Raw genomic sequence first — 22696 nt, forward strand, 5'->3', positions numbered from 1 at the left:
ATTAGCAGAGGATTGCGAGTCTGCCAGGACCACCAGTCAAACACGGCTGCTTCCCTTCCCCTCTTTTGGTTTTGACTTACCCGGCCAACGTCAACTTCCCCTTTCCAAACAAAGGCTATGTAAGATGCTCTGGACAGCGAAGGATAGAGGATCTAACCACCGGGGCCCGCCCAATAAGGATGTTTATTACTTTGCGTCATGTCCAGTTTGGAGGTAGGACAGTTTTGGAGCGGGGTCATTCACCGACATAGGAACGTCGTGCATCTAGCTTAACAATTCTGCAGCTTTCTCCCCCAGTCCCCAGATCTGCTGTAGGTCAGGCCTCACGTGCCAGAAACCACCTTCAGAAAGAGAAAAAGAGAAGGCCCCCATCTTGCGTCCTTCCAGAGAAGGGGGGCTGGTCCCCTCCATCTCACTGGCCCGAATTGGCACAATCTACCCATGCTTCAACAATCCTGAGGTGGGGCGAGGCGAGGCCACAGCAATTGGCCTAGACCAATGAAGACTCACCCTCAGAGGTGGGGGAGAGTCCAAGTTCCTGTACGGGACACAACCTCTCAGAGGAGGGCAGCCAAAATTAAGATTCTGAGAGCAAGGTAGCCAGAGGGAAATAGCCCCCTGATAGGCAACCAGCCGTGTCTACAACAGACAAAATTGCCCCATCGACCTCTAAGGAGAGAATGAATAAAATTACACTAATTTCATTCTTGGGAAAATCAAACTATCCAAAGACAAGGATTTTGTTTACCCAGAGCTACAATCTGATTAAATATATAAAGCCCTTTCAAAAGCATTAACTCAGAATGGCCCAACCGTCATTTATCCGTGTGGGCTGAAGCAATAGAAAGTCTCTACCAAAAGCTTCATGTATGCAAAATATTCAAGTAGGCTCACCAGCACAAAAAAAACAAAGCCTTCTTGTAGTGCTGAGTCACCTGGACTGATGGTACACACATTCTGATTCCAGAGAAGTATCAAAGTCGAAATGGTGATATGTGGCCCCGATTTCACTCTCTGTTACGAGACTGACCAATGCCCCTCTCTGGAGGATATAGCCCTCTTTTCATAAGCAGGAAGCACAATTCACAACTTTATTGGAGACCCTGCTGGGGAGCTGTATAAAGGTGCTGTTGGAAAAGCTTGAAATCTTTTCATCCTTATGAAAAAAAAAAAAAAAGAAAAAAAGGACTTTGACCAAAAGAAATAGGTCAAGAAACTATTTGATCCTGAAGACAGGCCTAAGTCTTCCTCTCCAAGATGTGTATTAAGTATAAAATGTGATGGTCAAGTAGCCGATTCACTGATCACTCGCTATTCCTTCAGTTAACTTCGGGTTGGTCCGTTCCTCTCCTGTTCATACCCCCCCCCCCCCGGAATCTGGCAGTTCCCCGGTGCTGACAGCTCGGGTTTCCATCTTGTTATTTTCAGAAGGGCTAAAAAGGAGCACAGGGCACAGCCTGTGGGAGCCTTCTCTGGGTTCTCCCCACCCCCCCCCACCCTCCTTGGAAAGTCCTCCCCATTGCGTCCTGCCTATCTCCGCGGCAGCCCTTCCCCAAGCTGCTGGACCTTCCACCCGGGACAAGTGCCATCCAATGCTCAGATTCCTCAGCAATAAGCAACCTATAGTATCTGTGTTATGAAACCTCTTCCTTCTCTGCCTCTGCCCCTTTCTCTCCACGGAGGGCTTGGTGTATTTGGGGGCTCCGGCCACAGAAGCAAATTGCCTCTGGAAGAAAGAGTTTGAAAAAGAAGACGTGAGCCACGGAGCTGGAGAATTAAGTTATGCAGAAAACTCCCCGGAGATGGTGGGGGGGGGGGGTGGCCAGTTAACTGAAGGGTAGTCATCTCTGCTGTGCCTCGTCTGAGAGAATGAGCTGGCAGGAAGCAGAGGAATGAGGCAAGTAAACCTTCAGGAGGGCTGAGTTTCAAATGTTCCTGCCAGACAGGATTATATGTCCTCAGGCAGGTGTCCTTCCCCTGTGGCCCTTGGTATCAGCTGCGTGTGGCTTTTTTTTTTTTTTTTTTTTTTTCAAGGAAATACCAGTCCATGGTTAGGAATCGAGATCAGTATGAGGGAAGACAGAGAGTCTCCTACATTGTCTAAACACTAAGCAGACTCCCGAGGTTAAAATCCTTGTTCCGCCATCCACTTCTCTCCAGGATGGGAATAATAGTGGCTACCTCACCAAACTAGGTGGGTGCAGTTAAACCAGATAAGGTCACAAAGCTAGCAGCATAGCAGAAAAGTCAGGACAGGAGCGGCCACAACCACTGCAGCCACAATGCGGGTTGTTACGAACCAAAGGGAGAGCCCAGGCGAAGAACACAGAATTGTGAGAGCTGTAACACAAGGGTCAGCCCCACATTCCTATGTGGTGGGGAGGAGGAAGCAGAGAGGTCAGTGAGGAAGCTGGGGGCCAGGCCAGAGGTCCCTCCAGGGTGGAGGCTTGGCGGGTGGAGCCAGCGTTGGCCGAGACCTAAGGATGGAGGGGGAGGAGGAGGGGGAGGGGAAGGGGAACCGGCCCCATAGTACTGGAGTTCCTCCTTTGTCCAGCCGGGCCAAGTTCATTAATAGAGGTGAGCTAATGCTTTTCCCCACTGGAAGCAATCAAGTTACTTCATCTCAGAAGCAATCTTCCCCAGGAACTATTATACTTGGAATTATAACAACAAAAGCACCCCAGACACACCCAGGGCAGCAGCCCAAGGCTCACAGCCCCAGAGCCTCCCGCGGTGAAAAGCAGCCTGAAAAGTAGCAGCCCCTCTGCGTTAGGTCAACAGTCCTTCCAGCTAAGAGAGACCTTCCAGAGCGATGCTTGTCGGCCAGCCCAGGGTCCGTGGTGCGGCCGGTGCTTTTCAGACTGAAAAGCTGAACTTCACTGGGAGGTTCTGCTCTTAGCTCAGAGAGAAGAGTGCTAGAAAAGTCAAGGCTATTTTTCCTCCACTAACAGAATATTCACCCAGGCCCTAGTGTCCATAAAAGTTAGCCCTCGGGGAAGAGATGGTTATTCCAGGAAGGGTTATAGTGAAATCATTTACTATTAGGGAGAAATACTCAAATCTGAACCTCATTGTAAATTCTGTATAAAAGCATGTTCTAGATGGATTAAGGATTCTGTGTTTATAAGAAGAAAGAGCAAGAAGGAGCAGCAGTAGCAGGAACCAGCTAGAAGGAAAGGCAGGTGTGCTTGTAACTTACCCTGGGGTAGACTGGCAACATGAAAATATGGCCACGAATAATATGGTAGAGCCCATGAAACCTACTTGAATCTGGGCAGGTGGAAACTGCTTTGACCTTCAGAGCGGTTGGCATCCAAGGCTACGTCATAAAAGGCTTTCTTGCTTCTGCTTTGTTTGCCGGAACACCTACTTTCAGAGCCCTGAGCGCCATGTAAGAATTCCGACTACACCTAAGCGGCACGTTGGGCAGGCCACATGGAAACATTCAGGGAACTGTCCCTACTCAGCCCAGCCTTGTGGCCATGCCGCAAGGCTCCCGACATGTGGGTGACGCCATCTTGGCTTCTCTCCACGCAGAGAGACTCCATGACTTCTGTCAACATCAGGCGAAGCAGAAAAGCCACCGGCCTGAGCCTGCCCAATTCCTGACCTACAAAAGTTATAAAATGGGAGACAGACTGTTGTTTTAAGCCATTAAATTTTGAGGTGGTTCGTTACACAGCAGCAGATAAATGGAACCAACAGAGAAGAACTTTCTAAGCACAAAAGCTTGATAGGAATCCAAATAAAAGAATAACAGACTCGATGGGGCGCCAGGGTGGCTCAACTGGTTAAGCATCCAACTCTTGATTTCAGCTCAGTTCACGATCCCAGGGTCATGGGATTGAGCCCCACATCAGGCTCCATGCTGAGCGTGGAGCCGGCTTAAGATTCCCTCTCTCTCAGAAAACATACGTGGTTATTATGATGTTCTGTTAAGTATGATGTCACCCGGAGGTTTTTCAGAGATGCCCTTTATCGGGGTGAACTAGTTCCTTTCTATTCCTAGTTTGTTGAAGACTTTTAAAAATTGTAAATGGGTGTGGGGTTTTAAAGGGTAGTTACCTGTATCTGTTGACAAGTTTATGTGACTTCAGGACCTTCCATTTTCTTTCTTTTTTTTTTTTTAAATTTTTTTTTCAACGTTTTTTATTTATTTTTGGGACAGAGAGAGACAGAGCATGAACGGGGGAGGGGCAGAGAGAGAGGGAGACACAGAATCGGAAACAGGCTCCAGGCTCCGAGCCATCAGCCCAGAGCCCGACGCGGGGCTCGAACTCACGAACCGCGAGATCGTGACCTGAGCTGAAGTCGGACGCTTAACTGACTGCGCCACCCAGGTGCCCCAGGACCTTCCATTTTCTAGTATTTTATTAAAGATTTCTGTGACTATATTCCTGGGTTATTCTGATCTGCAATTTTCCTTACTTGTGGCGCCTGTGTATGGCTTTGCTATCACAGCATAATATACGCACAGAATTAAGTGAAAAGCATTCCTAGATGTTTAGGAGTCCTGAGTATTGATTCCTCATTAAATGTATGTTATAGTTGATCTAAGACATCTGGGCCTGGGCTTTGCATTGTAGAAATAATGTTATTTAATGCATAAACAATTGAGTTTATTTCCTTCTTCCAAAAAAAAAAAAAAAAAAGATTCTCTCTCTCCCTCTCTGCCTCTCCCCTGCTTGTGTTCTCTCTTCTCTCTAAAATATAAAAAAATAAATAACCCAAACAAACAAACAGACTTGAAATTGTAAACTGCTTTCTGTCAATTAGCATCACATACAAATCAAAAGGCAATGGTGCACTAGAAAAATATCCTTGTAACACATGTGACAGACGAACCACTAAAAAGAAAAATTACAATGGAAAAAAAAAATGGCAAGTAACGAAAAGCAGTTATCAGAAAAATTTTTAAAGGCCAAAAAGACATGTTTAACACCAGCGGGAACAAAATAAATGCAAATTAGATGACCAGAGACCTTTTTGCTTTCCAATTTGCAAAGATTTTTGAAATGATCATTCTCGGTGCCTGCAAGACTGTAGTGAGGCAAGCGTTGTCTACTCCTGGAGGTGGAAATAGAAATTGGTAGTCTTTGGGGAGAACAAGCTGAGGATACGAAAGTCTTAAATACCCTTTGCTCAAGCCTTGCCGCGTCTAGAATTTAAGAGGATGTACGGCCAAGCGTTCTCATCACAGCACTATTTCTAAGGGTGAGAAATTATAAACAATAAACCATTCAACAACGGGAGCAATGTTGCTAAGTTTCAAATAACGGAACCCAGTAGCGTTATCAAAAGCGTGGCTTCCAAATTATTCAGTGACAAGGGAAGGGCGTGAAAAACAGTTACAAGTATACGAGGGAATAGCCACAATTTTATGTATATAGATGGATGGATAGACAGATTAAAACGCTGGATGGAAACACACCAAAATATTAACCGCAGTTTCTGAAGAAAAGGTGTGCAGGCGGGGGGGGGGGGGGGGGGGTATTTCGTTCTTTCTCCTTGTCTGAGTTTTCCTATTTTCTCAACATGAAACTGTATTAATTTTACAACCAGAAAAAAATTCTTCTTTTTAAGTTGGTAACTAAAGAGAAAATTCCAAGGCAGTAGCTGCAGAAAACTTGAACACAGGGACTTTCAAGTACTGAGAGGTCTTAGGAGCCAAGAGCTCTCCCTCTAGACACCTGCTAGGGTCTGTGTTTTAGAGGTTCCTGACCTCTAGGCCTTCCCTCCCCCCAGGGTCTCCAGGCTTCAAAATTATCTTTCTATCATCCCTCCCTTTGCCGATCACACCTCGCCACCACAGGCATCCATACACAAGTAAACATTTCTAGTCCTTCAGTTTCCTTCTGTTAATAAAGATTTAGAAATCACAACCAGAGAGCCCTGGACCAAAGGGAAAGTTTTTCTTTGACATCCCTTCCCGAAATTTGTTACTGTTACTTTTAACTGGTTACCAACATTAAAAAAATGAGGACAGATTTTCACTTCCGGAAAGCTGGAGCAGACTTACCTTGTTCCACACCTCCCACTAAGTACAACTAAAACCTTGAACACTGTACATAAAACAGAAGACTCTAGAAAATAAAAAAGGGAAGCCACGTTGGGTAGGAGTCTCAGGACCTAAGAAACAACACGATAGTGAGTTCCAAGAATTTTCTTCTTGGCTCACATATCCCAGGCTTAGAACTAAAGAAACCTGCAATCCTGGGGCGCCTGGGTGGCTCAGTCAGTTAAGCATCTGACTTCAGCTCAGTCGGATCAGCTTCCGACTTCAGCTCAGCTCAGATCATGATCTCACGGTTCATGAGTTCGAGCCCCGCGTCGGGCTCTGTGCTGACAGCTCGGAGCCTGGAGCCTGCTTCGGATTCTGCGTCTCCCTTTCTCTCTGCTCCTCCCCCACTCATGCTCTGTCTCTCTCTCTCTCCCTCAAAAATAAATAAAAACATTAAAAATTTTTTTTGAAAAAAAAAAAGAAACCTGCAATCCAGAAATGCTCGTGCCAATAACAGGCACAAATAACAAAAGCTCCAAGAAAGCCTGCTTTGTGAAGCCTGAATGACAGAAGGACAGAAGGGCAGCCCAAGAAGACCCAAAGTGTTTACACAATAACTGCTCTACTCCAGCCAGACACCACAGAAAAAGATCTGTGGCCCCACCCCCACCCATTAGTGAGAAGCCTTGATTTCCACTCTTGTGAGGCTCTAACCCCAACCGCCCAACTGGGGTGGTGTCGGAGATGGCCAAGAAGAGAGCCAGGATTTCATCCGCTATGACTAGTAGACAGCCCTCACCTCCCCCTTCATGGGGGGGGCCTATCAGGCAGTAATGAGTAATCTTACTCGACAAAGATTTCAAAACTGCCCAAGATAAAAATTCCTCCACAAGCAATTGTGAACGTGCTTGAAACTTATTAAAAAAAAAAAATTTGAAACCCTCACGGTGCCTGGGTGGCTCAGTCGGTTGAGCATCTGACTCTTGACTTGGGCTCAGGTCATGACCCCAGCATCGTGGGATCAAGCCCCACGTTGGGCTCCGTGCTGAGCGTGGAACCTGCTTGAGATTCTCTTTCTCTTTCTCAAATAAAAAACATTTTTAACTAAAAAAAAAAAAAAACCCACAGTTTAAAAAAGATAGCCTCAGCAAAGAAACAGAAGATACAAAAAAGAGCAAAATGGACGTTATAGAACTGAAAAATACAGCAATCAAAATTAAAACTCAGCGTATGGACTTGCCTTAGTTTCTTACTGCTGCCGTGACAAATTATCGCAAACTTAGTTATCTTAAAACAAAACAAATTTGGGGCACCTGGGTGGCTCAGTCGGTTGAGCGTCCGACTTCGGCTCAGGTCATGATCTCACAGCTCGTGAGTTCGAGCCCCGCGTCGGGCTCTGTGCTGACAGCTCGGAGCCTGGAGCCTGCTTCTGCTTCTGTGTCTCCCTCTCTCTCTCTGCCCCTAACCCACTCGCATTCTTTCTCTGTCTCTCTCAAAAATAAATAAACATTAAAAAAATTTTTTTAAAAAACAAATTTAATATCTTACAGTTCTGGAGGTCAGAAGTCCAAAGTGGGTCTCATCGGGCTAAACTCAAGGTGCGTCAAGACTGTGTGACTTCATGGGGACACCAGTGAAGAGTCTATGTCCACCTTCCTGAGGCTGTGCCCTCGTTCCTTGGCTCATGACCCCTCCCCCGTCTTCAAAGCCAGCAGTCTGTGCCAGTCCTTCTCACATGGCGTCACATCGACAGTCACTCCCTTGTCCCTCTCTTTCACTTGCAAGGACCCTTGTGCTTTTCTTGGGTGCACCAAGGGAATCCAGGATAACCTCCCCGTCTCAAGATGGTCAATCACGTCTGTAAAGTCCCTTTTGCCATGGCAAAGGTCATCTATTCACACGATCTGGGGATGAGGGCGTGAACTTCTCAGAAGAGCCACTGTTCTGCCTGCTCCAGTCTGCCCTCTGGCTCCCAAAGATTCATGCCCCGCCCACAGGCAAAGTGTATTCACCCCACCCCGAGGTCCTCAAAAGTCTCAATCCATTACGGCACAAACGCAAAGTCCAAATGCTCATCAACTCAAATTTCCAAATGTCATCATCGCAGTCATTTGCACAGTTATGGGAAGACTCTCAATTACATCCAGCCTGGAGCAAACTTCCTCTCCATCTACGGACCTAGAAACCAAGTCAGCTTCTCCCAAAACGCAGTGATAGGACAGGCATCAGTTACCAAATTATCGACATTCCCACTCAAAACGAAAAAAGGAAGGAAGACGGGAGTTACTAATCCCGACCCATTTTGCAATCCAGCTGGGCAGATTTTAGGTTCTAAGACCTCTGTGGCTCAAGGATCCATTCTGTGAGCTCACAGCCCACAGAGCTTCAAGCTCACAACCTTGAAGTTGTCCTTTCCTTCTGACGGAAGGTAGACTTGTTTGCAGCTGAATAGTGTTATCAGCATAGTTTATATCTATAGAATATCGGGGGGGTCTAACAACTCTATCAACTCTTAAGGAAATGTAATTACTAATTTTTTTTTTCAGTAAGAGAAATCTTTTTTCGTACCGTTTTGTCTAGTTTTAATATCCGAGTAACACTAGCTTCATAAAATACACTGGGAAATGTTCCCTCCTCATCTGTTTCCTGAAAGAGATTCCACAGAACAGATTTTTGCGTTTATATTTGTGATGAGTCCTCGGTGTTTGTAGTTTTCTTCTCTTGTACATGAGGGATTCTTACGAGGATGGAAATATTCTGTACCTCGCCTATATCAATGCCAACCCTCGTTATAATATTGCAAGATGTTACCTTTGGGGGAAACTGGGTAACGGACCACCAGGGAGCTCTCTATATTATTCCTTACACCTGCGTGCGAATCTACAATTCTTTCACACGAAAAAGCGTAATGAAAAAAATTTAATGTAGTTCCAGATGCAAGTCTAAATGTTGGTCTTCTCTCAAAAAAATGGCAAGATTTTTGCAAAAACCACTTGTACGTGTGACCAGAATGGGCCACGGTGGAGCGGTGATGCAGCTTGCCAGCTCACCCCAGTCCCCACTACTCCCTATTGTCTGCCTATCACCGGGGCTCAGCATTCTCCGTGAGTCAATATCCAGTGGACCCCGCTAACTTTCTCACATGCGGTGAGAGACCCCTGTCTGACACCTGTCAACATTTGAATGCCCCACTTTTGTGGACTTGGAGTCCTGTAAGCAGGGGGGCGGCAGAATTCAGTCGTGCTAAGGCGTGAACTCCCGGAAACATCTTAACTCTGTATCTCGTGCCTGAAACATGTGTGCCTGAGACATGATACCATAAGGCGGAAACTTGAAAGTCAGACAGAACCTGAGTTAAAATTGTGGTTTTCCCACCTGACCTTGAGCCAATTAGTTGAATTTTCACATTTTCACTTACGAACTGGGAACGATAATACACGATTCAATCTAATCCAAACCTCTAATCCAAACCTGGTGCTGTGAGCACCACAGCATAGGTGCTCAGTTAATATGTTTTCCCCATAACAACAGGATGCCTCTCTCTTTTTTGAAACCAACAGCTTATGCCAAAGGAGTTTGTTTCTTGCTGGAGCATTGCACGTATATTTGCCGTTACCTGGGAAGGCGCGGGCCGCTTTGCTCAGCATCTCACCACAGCTATCTCACTATCCTCACGATAACCCTGCACAGAAGGCACCTGTATCATGCCCCTCTCGCCCCTGAGGAATTTGAAGCGTAGAGTTCTTTGATTATTTAACCTTTGGCCGATAATTCCGATTCCAGAATCCAGAGTGTGCTGTGCATTCAACCGCTTTTCCCACTGCCTTGCTTGGCAGAGTTCGGGAGAGGTTTCCGTTCTAGACTCTCCCTAGGGATGAGCCCCTGCTCCGTGCAGGTCCCCCCTTGTTACAGCTGTAAGGCTGACAGCGACGACTTTGTGGTCGGCCTCGATCTACGGCCTTGGGGAGACTTTGCGAATCCCATCTCTGCTTTGTTTTCTTCCCCTGACACATGAACTCGCTTGGGATAGACATGTGACTCACCTGTATACAGATTGCACCGTGTTTGAAGGCGTACACATCCTGTGCAGCAAACGCAGACTATTGCTACCTACCAAGGGTATTTTCCTATAGCTGCTTTATTGGAATCCCTTTCACAATCCGATGACCTCTTACCGGCACTAATTAATTCCTATCGGCAAAGAGAAGGGGACAAAAACCAGACAGAACAGGCTGAGCGAAATGTCAGCTCTCCCCTGAGGATCGGTTGCTGGCTGAGCTGCTCAGGGGTTTGTCACTCAAGTGACAAGGAACAACAGGATACTCCCTGGCTCCTGCCAGAGTGTCCAGGAGCTTCCCAGGATATGAAACCAGAGAAATGTCTTGAGCTTATTCCAGAATGGCTAAGACGCTCCATTAGGACAAAGCTGGCCTTGATTCCTGGCTGCCCCACCTCTCGGCTGGGCGAACTTGTTCAAGTTCTTACCCTCTCACGAAGCCTCAGTTTTCCCATTTTGGAAAATGAGAGCAGAATCAGAGCAATGCCTCCCTTAGAGGGTCTTGGAAGGAAATAAATGAGATGATACAGGAAATGTTTCACCACAGTGCCTCACACACAGTAAGCCCTCAAAAACATGTTCGTATTACATCAACGGTGGGGTTTTTGCTGATGAGCTAGAAAGACTAATAGCCATTAATGTAAGTGGTGGGATTTGCAATATGTTCAGGGAAAAAAAAAAAAGGTGCCTCCGGTGGTGGTATTTTAGTCATTATCAGGAAAAAAAAAAAAAAAAGGCAGGGGAAACTCACTTCCTGCAAAAGTTGTATTCATCAGAGATTCTCTGCGTTTGATATTTAAAAATCAAACCATGTTTCCTATTAGATTATAATTCCAGAAATGTTCTCAGTTCAATTTTGATAAATAGAACTGTCCTCTTAAAATAATGTGCCGGCTTCACCTGTTGCTAGCTTTGCGACCTTGGGCAACAGTTTTCTCATCCCTAAGGTTCCGCTCTCGAGTCCCCTGAGACAATGGACGTGGAGGTTCTTTGTAAAAGTGTAAAACCCCCTGAAGAAATGCTAGGTTACAATGGCTCCACACCTACGCTTAGCTGTGTTTCCTCAGACGTTTGCACAGTATACGTTCAATTAGGAAACAACAACTTGGGGCAGCTGGGTGACTCAGTTGGTTAAGCGTCGGGTTCTCGATCTCGGCTCAGGTCTCGATCTCATGTCGGCGCGGAGCCTGCTTGGGATTCTCTCTCTCCCTCTCTCCTTGCCCCTCCCTCCTCTCAAAAATAAACAAACATTAAAAAAAATAAGTTTTAGGGGCGCCTGGGTGGCTCAGTCGGTTAAGTGTCCGACTTCGGCTCAGGTCACGATCCCGCGGTCCATGAGTTCAGGCCCCGCGACGGGCTCTGGGCTGATGGCTCAGAGCCTGGAGCCTGCTTCGGATTCTGTGTCTCCCTCTCTCTCTGCCCCTCCCCCGTTCATGCTCCATCTCTCTCTGTCTCAAAAATAAATAAACGTTAAAAAAAAAAAATTTTTTAACAATTTCATCTCAATCTTTGGAAGGTGAGAAAATTCCCTCCGTTTTCCAGAAAGCAATTCTGAGGGGTTATCACAGAATCAGCCTCCTTGACGTCAGTCCCTCTTATTTCCCAGACAGCCTGAAACAAATCCCCAAATTAATCCCAACCCGGAGGTTTTCGTTTTATTGCTCTCCTCTCAAGAATTGCCAGGAGTCCCTAACTGTCTATGTAAAAAGCTCCGGCCCCAGCGCCTGGCGTCTGTCCTGCTTTGCAACATGGTCCCACGCCTTTTCTCTAAGCTGGTGCTCACCATTCTCCACAATCTGCACCTTCAACTCTGTCCCTGCTGCGGGGTCCCATGGACAAGTACACGCTTGCCTCTCACTCCAAACCCCCCACCTGAGCCCATCCTTTGCTGTTTCACTGATGTGAATCCTACCCACCCCTGGTTATTTTCGCCCACCTATGTTTTTGCAGATGACCTGGTCATCGATACAGAAAATCCAAATGGATCAAGGACAGCGACAGCAACAATAACCAAAACTCCTGAAACCAATAAGCGGTTATAGGAAGGTTAGAGCCTGGGCGGCTCAGTCGGCGGAGTCTCCGACTTCAGCTCAGGTCATGATCTCGCCGTCCGTGAGTTCGAGCCCCGCGCCCGGCTCCGTGCTGACAGCTCGGAGCCCGGAGCCTGCTTCGGATTCTGTGTCTCCCTCTCTCTCTGCCCCTCCCCTGCTTGCACTCTGTCTCTCTCTCTCTCTCTCTCAAAAATAAGCATTAAAAAAATTTTAATTATCATATGCCAGTGATGACAACGTGAAAATCGAAATGAAGACCACAATACCGTTTCCCCTGAGTTCAGGAATGAGACCGGGATGTCCCCTCTCACCACTTTCATTCAACATAGTACTGGAAGTCCTAGCCACAGCAAGTAGACAAAACAAGGAAATCAAGGCATCCAAACCGGTAAGGAGAAAGTAAAACTCTCACGATTTGCAGGTGACATTATATTACGTATAGAAAACCCTAAAGACGCAACCGAGAAATGAAGAGCACTGATAACTGAACTCAGTGAACTCACTGGGTACAAAATCAATGCACAGAAGTCTTTTTGCATTCCTATGCACTAGCAATAAGGCAGGAGAAAGACAGATTAAGAAAACCAACGATCCCATTGGCAATTGTACTAAGATCAATAATGTACCTAGGAATAAACAACCGAAGAGGCGAGAGATCTGTACTGCGGGAAAACTGGAAAACACTGATGAAAGAAATTCAAGACAATTCAAAGACCTAGAGGGGCGCCTGGGTGGCTCGGTCGGTTAAGCGTCCGACTTTGGCTCAGGTCACGATCTCGCGATCCGTGAGTTCGAGCCCCGCGTCGGGCTCTGGGCTGATGGCTCGGAGCCTGGAGCCTGCTTCCGATTCTGTGTCTCCCTCTCTCTCTGCCCCTCCCCCGTTCATGCTCTGTCTCTCTCTGTCTCAAAAATAAATAAACGTTAAAAAAAAAAAAAAGACCTAGAAAGACATTCCGTGCTCATGGGTTAGAAGAACAAATATTACTAAAATGTCTATACTTCCCAAAGCAATCTACAGGTTTGATGCAACGCCCCTAAAAGTACCAATAGCACTTTCCACAGAACCAAAAAAGACAATCCTAAAACGTGTACGGAGCCTCAGAAGACCCCCAAAAGTCAACCAATCTCGACAAAGAAAAACAGAACAGGTATTACAGTTCCAGATTTCAAATTGTAGTCCAAAGTGGTAGTAATTTAAACAGCAGGATGCTGGCGCAAAAATGGACGCACAGATCAACAGAACAGACTAGAAAGCCCCGAAATAAACCCATAATCACATCTCCAATTAATTTTTGACCAAGGAGGAATGCGCATCCAATGGGAAAAAAGACAGTCTCTTCAACAAACGGTGTTGGGAAAACCAGACAAGAACGTGCAAAACAGTGAAATTGGACCATACGCAAAAATAAACTCAGATTAAAGACCTAAATGTGAGACCTGAAGCCATAAAAATCTTCGAAGTGAGAACAGGCAATCATTTCTCTGAGAAATCGACCATAGCAACATTTTTCTAGATATGTCTCCTGAGGCAAGGGAAACAAAATACAAAATGGACTATTGGGACTGCATCAAAACAAAAACCCTCTGCACGGCAAAGGAAGCAGTCGGCACAAGTGAAAGGCAGCCTATGGAGTGAGAGAAGGTATTTGCAAATGGCATGTCCGATAAAGGGCTAGCATCCAAGACACATAAAGAATTTACGAAACTCAACACCCAAAAAACAAAATAATCAAATTTAAAAATGGCCCGAAGGCACGAACAGAGATACCTCTCCAAAGAAGACCTCCAGAGGGCCAACAGGCACACATCCCTCCTCATCAGGGAAATGCAAATCAAAACCACAATGAGAGACCACCTCACGCCTGTGAGCTGAGCTAAAAATCAAAACAAGACATTACAAGTGTTGGCGAGGACATGGAGAAAAAGAAAGCACTGTTGGTGGGAACGCAAACCGGTGCAGCCACTGTGGAGAAGAGTAGGGAGCGTCCTCGAAGAACGAAAATCGAACTACCCTACGATCCAGGAATCACCCTCTTGGGACACGATGGAAGCAGCCCTAGTGTCCATTGGTAGATGAACAGACAAAGAAGATGAGTGGGCAAAGAAGATGAATGGGCAAAGCCATAAAAAAGAATAATATCTTGCCATTTGCTAAACCGATGAGAGCATAACGCTACATAAAATGAGCCGGAGAAAGACAAACACCGTATGATCTTATTTGCAGAATCTAAGGAACAAAACAAATGAACAAAGGAAAAGGAGAGAGAGGCAAACCAAGAGACAGACTCCTCACTACAGAGAACAAACTGATGGTTACTAGAGGGGAGGTGGGGGGGGGGGGGCGAGGGGGGTGAGATAGGTGATGGGGATTAAGGAGTGCACTTGTCACGATGCAAACATAATAATAAAAAAATAAAATAAAGTTATTGTAACAGAAAAGGCTTCAGATGAAAGGTGAATTTATTATTTACTTATTTATTTATTGAATTTATTCATTCAATAAATATTTGAGTTCCAAAAAGGAAAAAGAAAAAAACCACAATACCAATTTCATTACCATTTCCCCAAATGAAATTCTTAGGTATAAATCTAACACCGCATGTACAGGGACTCTACCTTAACTTCCTGGAAAGATCTAGATGGTTACTGCTGTATGACTTATCTCGGTGGGACAAGTTTGAAACGTCAACAGTGTTTGGAGTGGAGATTATTTGGATTCTTTTTTTTTTTTTTTAACTTTGGTACATCGATCTATCTAAACCTGGTGGGGAGAACGGTCCCCAGGGTCTCACCAAGACCCCCCCCCCTCCCGCTTGCCACTATGCCCTCCGTGCTGTCCCATCTCTTCTGTCCTCACTCTGATACCAGAGTGCAGCAATGCCCACAGCTACCCCAGCTCTGGCCCTCGCACCCCTTTCACGAAAGAACTCGTGACCGGATCTCCTCAGCTATCCCACTATAGCTTAGGAACTGATGCCACTGGGAAGGATGTACCCCTAACCATTTTTTGGTTTTAAGCATGGAGATGTTGGGAAGGGACACGCACCCACCGCGGAATACATAACGCATTACGACCAAAGAGTAAAGCGACCTCTGTGAGTTGCCATGTTGGGAAGGAGGGAGGGCTGGGCAGTGGCTTCAACCACAGGATGGGGACTGTGGGGGACAGGGCGGGACCTCATTTCCTCTGCCCCTGTTGGCTATTAGAGACCTGTGCATGTGTCTAAAGAAAGTGATTATCTTTTGTATGTAAATATTAAAAATGATTCCAAAAGTAAGTAGGAGATCGCTATGAGAAAAACCACAAAACTGATGAAAGAAATTAAAGAATGAAATAATTGGAAAGACAGTCCATGAACATGGATAGGCAGACTCAATCTTGTCAAAATGTCAGTCCTTCTCAACTTCATCTGTAGATTGGGTGCAATCCAAATCAAAAGCCCAGCAAGTTATTTTGTGGACATTAACAAACTGATTCTAAAACGTATATCAAAAGACCCATAATAGCCAACACAGTGTTGAAAGAGAAGGAAGTCAGAGGACTGAGGTACCTGACTTCAAGACCTACAATGGTACTACAATAATCAAGACAGTGTGGTATTAACAAAAGAACAGAAAATAGAAAATTAATTGAACAGGATAGAAATAGGCGCACATAAGAATAGTCAACTGACCTTTGACAAAGGAGCAAAGACCATATAACGGAGCAAAGATAGTCTTTTTGACAAATGGTGCTAAAACTGGACATCCATATGTAAAAAAAAAAAAATAGAAAAGAATCTAGACACCGACCTTACACCCTTCACCAAAATTAACTCAGAATGGATCAGAGGGGCACCTGGGTGGCTCAGCTGGTTCAACATCTTATGGTTCATGAGTTAGAACCCCTCATCGAGCTCTCTCCTGTCAGTGTGGAGCCCGCGTTGTATGCTCTGTCTCCCTCTCTCTCTGCCTCTCTCTCTCTCTTTCTCTCAAAATGACACAAGCATCTTAAAAAATGGATCAGAGACCTAAATGTAAAACACAAAAGTCCAAAAGTCCTGGAAGGTCATGCAGAAGATCTGGATGATGCCGGATATGGGGATGACTTTTTAGACAACACCAAAGGCGCGATCCATGAAAGTAACAGTTGATGAGCCGAACTTCATTAAAATTAATAAGAATGTCCGCTCTGCAAAAGACACTGTCAAGGGAACAAGAAGACAAGCAACAGGCTGAGAGAAAATATTTGCGAAAGGCACATATGACAAAGAGCTAGTATGTAAAATATGCAGAGAACGTTTAAAACTCAACAACAAGAAGAAACCCCCCAAACGACCCAAATAGGACAATGGGCCAAGTCTTAGCAGGCACCTCACCAAAAAAGATATACAGATGGCAATTAGGGTGTGTGAAAATAAACTCCACGTCATCTCTCATCATGGAAATTCAAATTAAAATGACAACGCCATACCACCCCATCCCTATCGGAATGGCCGAAATCAAGAACACCGACAATACCAAATGCTGGCGAAGATGTGAAAAAACAGACACTCTCATTCATTGCCGGTGGGAATACAAAATAGCACAGCTACTATCGAAGGCAGTTTGACAATTGCTTACAAAGCTAAACACACTTTTACCTCGTTTACCCAAAGGAATTGAAAACTTATATCCACGCAAAAACCTGCACGTAGAGTTTACGGCAGCTTCATTCATAATTGCCAAGAATTGGGTACAAACCAAGATGCCCTTCCCTTCGGTCGGTGAATGGATAAATAAACCGTGCGACATCCAGACAATGGAATATTATTCGGTGCTGAAAAGAAACGAACGACTAAGCTATGGAAAGGCATAGAAAAACCTTAAATGCCTATTATTGCCGAGTTGAAAGAAGCCAATCTGAAAAGGCTTCATATGGTGTGACTTCAGCTATACGACCTTCTGGAAAAGGAGAAACTCTGGACACAGTGAAGAGACCCATGATTGGCAAGATTCGGCTGGGGAAAAGAGGTGACAGCAGGGACCAACAGTCACGATGCAGAGGACTTTTAGGGCAGTCACAGTACTCTGTACGATGCCATAATGACGGATGCACGCCACCATCTATCTGTCCAAACCCATAGTACGTCCAATACCCAAAGTGAACCCTGATGTAAACGATGGACTTTGAGTGGTTAGGTTGTACCAATACGGTTTCACTAGTTGTAACAAGCGTAGCACTCTGCGGGGCAAGGGGGTGTGCAGGTGTGGGGGCAGACTGGGTGTGGGAAAATCTTTGTACCTTCCTCTTAATTTTGCTGTGAACCTAAAACTGTTCTAAAAAATAGTATCTTAAAATATAATGGGCATGGCTGTGGGAGTGCAGGGGAAAAAATAACTCACAGATGGCGGGGGGGAGGGGTACCACTTTTCTATAGGGCAGTTTGAAGATGTACATCAACAGCCTTAAAGTAAGAATGGCCTCCGACCAAGCAATTCCTAGAAACCTACCGCAGGTGACCTTCTATTCTGTCCTAATAGTTCTACGTGCCTTGTAGAGAAGACGTACGTTATTTTTTCAGTTTTCTACGTCTTTAATATGAGTCAATAACGGGAGAAGACAGAGATTGTTAGGACTGTAGCGCGTGTGTGGCAAAGACGAGGTTCTGAACGCGTTCTGCATATCTGGGGTCAGCTACTTTGCGCAATAGATGTGTACAAATTGAGCTGCGTTCTCCATTACGCTAATGGAAGAAAAGTCTGCAAGAAGCGCAAAGAATCGTTTAATAACGTGAGTAGCTATTGCCTCGTGTGTCCGTTTTAGAAGTTCGCACCATTTCAACTTTTAGATTCGCTCAAAGCCAAAAACGCCCAAGTCATTACTCTCTTGTAATGTCCCGGTCAAATTGTGAAGGGCGGTCATTCTAAGAGAGCCCCAGCTGTGTGTTGTGTTTTCACTGTCTCGATTTACGGGGTGCAATCACTTTCTCAGCCATTCTGGGGGCAGCCTCAAAGGGAAGGATTCACGTGCTAGCAGAATTTGGTTGATCTCTGGAATAAGCGAAACTCGTATACAGAAGCAGTCAGATTTAGTCTGCTTCTAACACGCTCTGATCAGGAGACCAAGCAATCTCCAGGTAGAGAAAAACAAAGAAAGCAGACACGTGTGGGTACAATCGACCGCTCAGAACATTCCTTGAAACACACAGAATAAAAACATCTAGAGTGCACCTATCTCCAGAATGCTTGAGCTGTAGCTGTGCGTCCCCTTGGCCCGGCGCTGTCCCAGCTGAAAGAAAGAGCGAAACAGGCTCCGAGAGAGTGACTCACCCAAAGTCATGTCCAACATCAGCGGTGAGGTTGCGATTAGAGTCCGTTGTCTCCCAGAAGCGCCAGTAGCTCTCACAAGTAAAACAGACAGTGTGGTGTAAGGAAAACACTACCAGACTAGGAGTCAGGAAACCCGGGATTCCAAGTTGGCTTCGTCACTGAATCAGCCACGTGTCTTTGGGCAGACGACTACCCTTTGGGGACTGTGCCTCTTTGCCTACAATATGAGGAGGTTCTACCAGAAAGCACCAGAGAGCTCTGCAGATCTAACAGCCTGTAGTTTCCAAGTAGCTCCTTCCTTCCCCTTCCTGTCCTTTCAGGTTGAGACCTCGCAGGCACTCTCGCCCCTCCAGTCTCTTTTCCATCCACAGTTCCCGGGGGCACACCTCTTCGGCAAGGTCCAGAAGCTTCTGCAAGGTCAGAAGGATGCATCCAAGCTTCTGCAAGGTCAGAAGGATGCCCCGTGAGCTGTGGAACAGGTGCTAAAGCATTTCTCATGTTGCTGAGACTATTTTAGCTAGAGTCATGTTATTTTTTTTTTCTGCCTAAATGGATTAACTAGGCACACATACGTCTGTAGACAGAACACCATTGAATACACTTCGCAGAGTACATAGCAGCTAAATTTTCCTTAAACAGACATCAAGTGCCTGTAGATGTAGGAGGAGGCCAGGAAAGACGATTTCCTGAGGCAGCCTGCCTCTCCCACAGGAAGGGGCTACCCAGGTCCTGACCCAGAGAGGAGGAAGAACACGGGGACGGAAAGAGGGGGTTCTGCCACATTCAGCTAAGCCAAATCGCAGACCAAGGGAAAGGAGAGACAGACAGAACTGCGTTGTGTTATCAATCAATTTTCAACCTCAGTTAACTTTATTGGCATGACAAGGTAGACGCACTGCCAAAATCAACAGAATAGATCTGTGTGCCGAAGGCAGGCTCTGGTGCTAATGGGAGGTTTTAATGCCAGACATTCTGTCCTCTGAATGTTTCCTAATGTCCTTCCTTCTTTGTCTCCAGCTGCCACATGTTGTGGGTATGATCTCGCTACTGAAGGTCACGGGATTAAGCTTTGGGCACCGAAACCAAGCTCATGAGAAGGGCCTTCTTTCCTGAAACTCTTAGTATAAAAGAGTTTGGAAAACCCTGTGAATTTATGTTTTTGTTTTATTTACCATACTGTACCCAATAATAAAAATAAGCAAGTCTTTTCAGGTAGGCTATTGTTAAAATAGTGCACTTCCTACGCAGGTTTTTAAAGTAAAAGATGCTCACCAAGAAAACGACCTAAAATTTCTTTATCAAAAATGCCTGCTATAATGTGTACATTTTCAGTAGGCATATAATTAAACTGTTAATATCTAGGATCTTTATGCAAAGCATAAATCTTATGGGCAATCTTATGGGCAAAACATTACCCTCACCTGGTAGCAGCATGCACTAATGATAAGAGTTATTATTTCTTGTGAGCTTCCTGTATTAAATAATTGACTAAATGCATGTATCCCTGTAAAATCTGGAATATTTAAGATGTAAGCAACCTACTAAACCTGTTAGTGTAATTCCCCTAATTTTACAAAAACTGAGATCCAGCCATTTTTGTTTTCCCCCCGTCCTGAGGAGAAATAGGGAAATGACTTTTTTCTGGTTGGACAAGGTTTTTTTTTTGTTTTTTTTTTCAGGATCTTAGTGGCCCAGATATGTACTATATTATTCCTACCAGGAGCCCAGCCCAAGCTTCCAGGCCAAGAAGCATTTATAGGCGATAGATAAAATCAGATCATGAGCAGACCGAGACGCGGGCCAGCAAGTACGTGATAATGGCTAAGCTTAATGTTTAAACAAATATTTGTTTTAAAGGAGGCAAAAGGTGAGAGTATTACATATGTTTCAGATAGGATATAGATACGGCATGCCCAGATACAACACAGGTATGGCAAAAGCCTACAATTTGGAGCACACGATCTTATGGGCAAAACATTACCCTCACCTGGTGGCAGCATGCACTAATGATAAGAGCTATTATTTCTTGTGAGCTTCCTGTATTAAATAATTGACTAAATGCATGTATCCCTGTAAAATCTGGAATATTTAAGATGTAAGCAACCTACTAAACCTGTTAGTGTAATTCCTCTGATTTTACAAAATCCGAGATCCAGGCATTTTTGTTTGCTTAAGGTCAACATTTAACAACTAAGTTGATACTAGAATTCAGGTCTCTCCGCTCTCAGAGTAGTGAATGCCCCATTACACAAGGATCTTATTGCATACCTGGATTCTGTACTTTGCCCTTGACATATTCATAAAAGCTAAAACTGAAGTCTATAAAGAGGTCAGTGTCCATCAACAATAAATAAACCACTACATTTTGCCTATTGTTCACTTCCAGCCATTTACTTGTTCATTTGACAGTTGCTCTCAGGAAAGGCACTTGTTGGTTCATTGGTAGGGTTGATTGATTAAAGATACCCTGCAATTTAATTTAAAAACCAAGGAGTAATCATGGCCTTCTTCATTCTGTCGGTTTAATAAGCATTTGCAAAGGAAGGTCATCGTTATTGCTAACACAATCACAGCATCAGTCAAATGAGGAAGAAGATGTATATATATCGTATGATATGTGTGTATCATATATACATGATCTATACGATATATGTGTTATATATGATATATATGTTATATATTATATATGTTGTATACGTGTGGGTATGTGAGCCTTACATATATATTTATATGCATATAAATATGTATACTCTTATCTTCTAAATGTTTGAGTAGTTCTCCAAAAGTTGCCTTTATCAAAGTGATTCTGCATGGCTAGTGAGAGTAGGATAGTGGGACAGACTCGTCTCTGGACTTTTCTTCCCCCCCTAGTCAAAGTTCTCTGAGCCAGGCTCTTAAGCATCTCTCTGCACCCTAAGCGTGTTATGTTTGGGATCCCGTCAAATTCCGTTTGAAAGGTGTCCAACTGAAGGGACCGGGGTGATGTCAGGGACGGGGGTGAACCAGGATCTCCATCTCTAAGCGCTGGGAGAGCTATATTATCCGGAAGAGTAGTGCCTCATACCTTGATCAGGGAAGTTAAAATATTCTCCAAGCTACTCTGTTTGTTAAGACATTTTCCAAATTGCATTCCAGTTGCAGAAATATTTTTGGCAAATAAGCCGCAGGGGGCTGAGAGCCTGGTCCGTGCCAGCTTGACTGACTCCAACAGCCAGGGTGGAAGGTCTGGACTGGAGGAGGATGGGCGAGCGCCCGCGAGGGGAGGGAACGCCCGCTGGCCAGCCGGCCTTGAGCCCCTGAGCACCTCTGATTTGCTCTCCAGACTCCGAGGACAGTGTTGCTACCCTGAAAGGTACCAGTTACCGACAGAGATGGTGAGAGGAGGAGGAAGAGGAACCAGGAACCGAGGCCCCCCTGATAAGCTACGCCCCGAGGCCCAGCGAGGGCAGAGCAGGAGGATGGGATCTGGCCCTTCGGCCACCTAGGGTTGTCCTAGAGTCCACACGGGAGCCAGCCTCCTACCACGGCTACCCCTTGCCGCCACTGCCAGCTGGCCCGGCACTCGTGGCCAGGTCTTGGCGTTTCCGTGGAACAGAAACAATTTCACCCGAGAGCGGAACAGGCCACCCCGTGACGGCGATGAAGCGAGTTCCAGACAAGAGGGCTCTGTGATGTGTCTGAACAGACAAGAACGCGGGCATTGTCGAAACCCCCAAACGAGCCAACATCGCCTTCCTGACTAGCAGGAATGACTGCCGTTTCTGTCCTGATCGCGCCTCTCGCCTTCCTCCGGCCAACCTCCCCATCACGGTGATCTCTGCTCTCTGGCAGCATCCGATTCACAGCAAAGTCGGCTTCCCGAGGCCCCACCCCAAATCACCCCAACACGAGCCAGCCCAAGCCCCTCCTAAGTCCTCTCTAACACCTCCTTGCCCACAGTGCACCGTCTGTCTCCGTGCAATGGGCCATAACCACCCCTAGGTTCGGCTACAGGTGTCTCCCTGCCAGCCTGTAGCCAGAGGGTCAGATGACAACGTTTGTCTGCTCTGTGCCGACCAATGTGCTGACTTCTGGGCTCACGGCTTGTCCTACCCTGAGAGAGCTCACCGCCTAATGGAGGATGCAACGAGCGGGGTGGGGGGGGGGGGGTGAATGACCTCGAGAGTTGGGACAAGGCAAACGAAGTTCAACAGGATATCAAACGAATAACCTTAAGGGTGGTACGACACAGAGACTGTGAAGGAACCGAGAACCCCATTGAGATCAAATCTATTTATTTTTCGTATTAAGTTCTTC

At 45.6% G+C, this 22696-nt stretch overlaps 1 long non-coding RNA gene across 2 annotated transcripts in view; it reads right to left on the reverse strand.

The window, feature by feature from the left end:
* The window catches only part of LOC132685999 (uncharacterized), a 45618-nt gene that overhangs the window by 19140 nt on the left and 3782 nt on the right, over positions 1-22696 (reverse strand). The window contains exon 1 of one of the 2 annotated variants that reach the window (XR_009613390.3): positions 8570-8649. The exons of the other annotated variant lie outside the window; for it this stretch is intronic. This is a non-coding gene — a long non-coding RNA (uncharacterized LOC132685999). Of the gene's footprint in view, positions 1-8569; positions 8650-22696 lie in introns of those variants that run through there. 2 annotated transcript variants of the gene reach the window in all.

Source organism: Panthera onca, chromosome F1, assembly GCF_046562875.1.
Source record: "Panthera onca isolate mPanOnc1 chromosome F1, mPanOnc1 haplotype 2, whole genome shotgun sequence".
Classification (NCBI taxonomy): Eukaryota; Metazoa; Chordata; class Mammalia; order Carnivora; family Felidae; genus Panthera; species Panthera onca.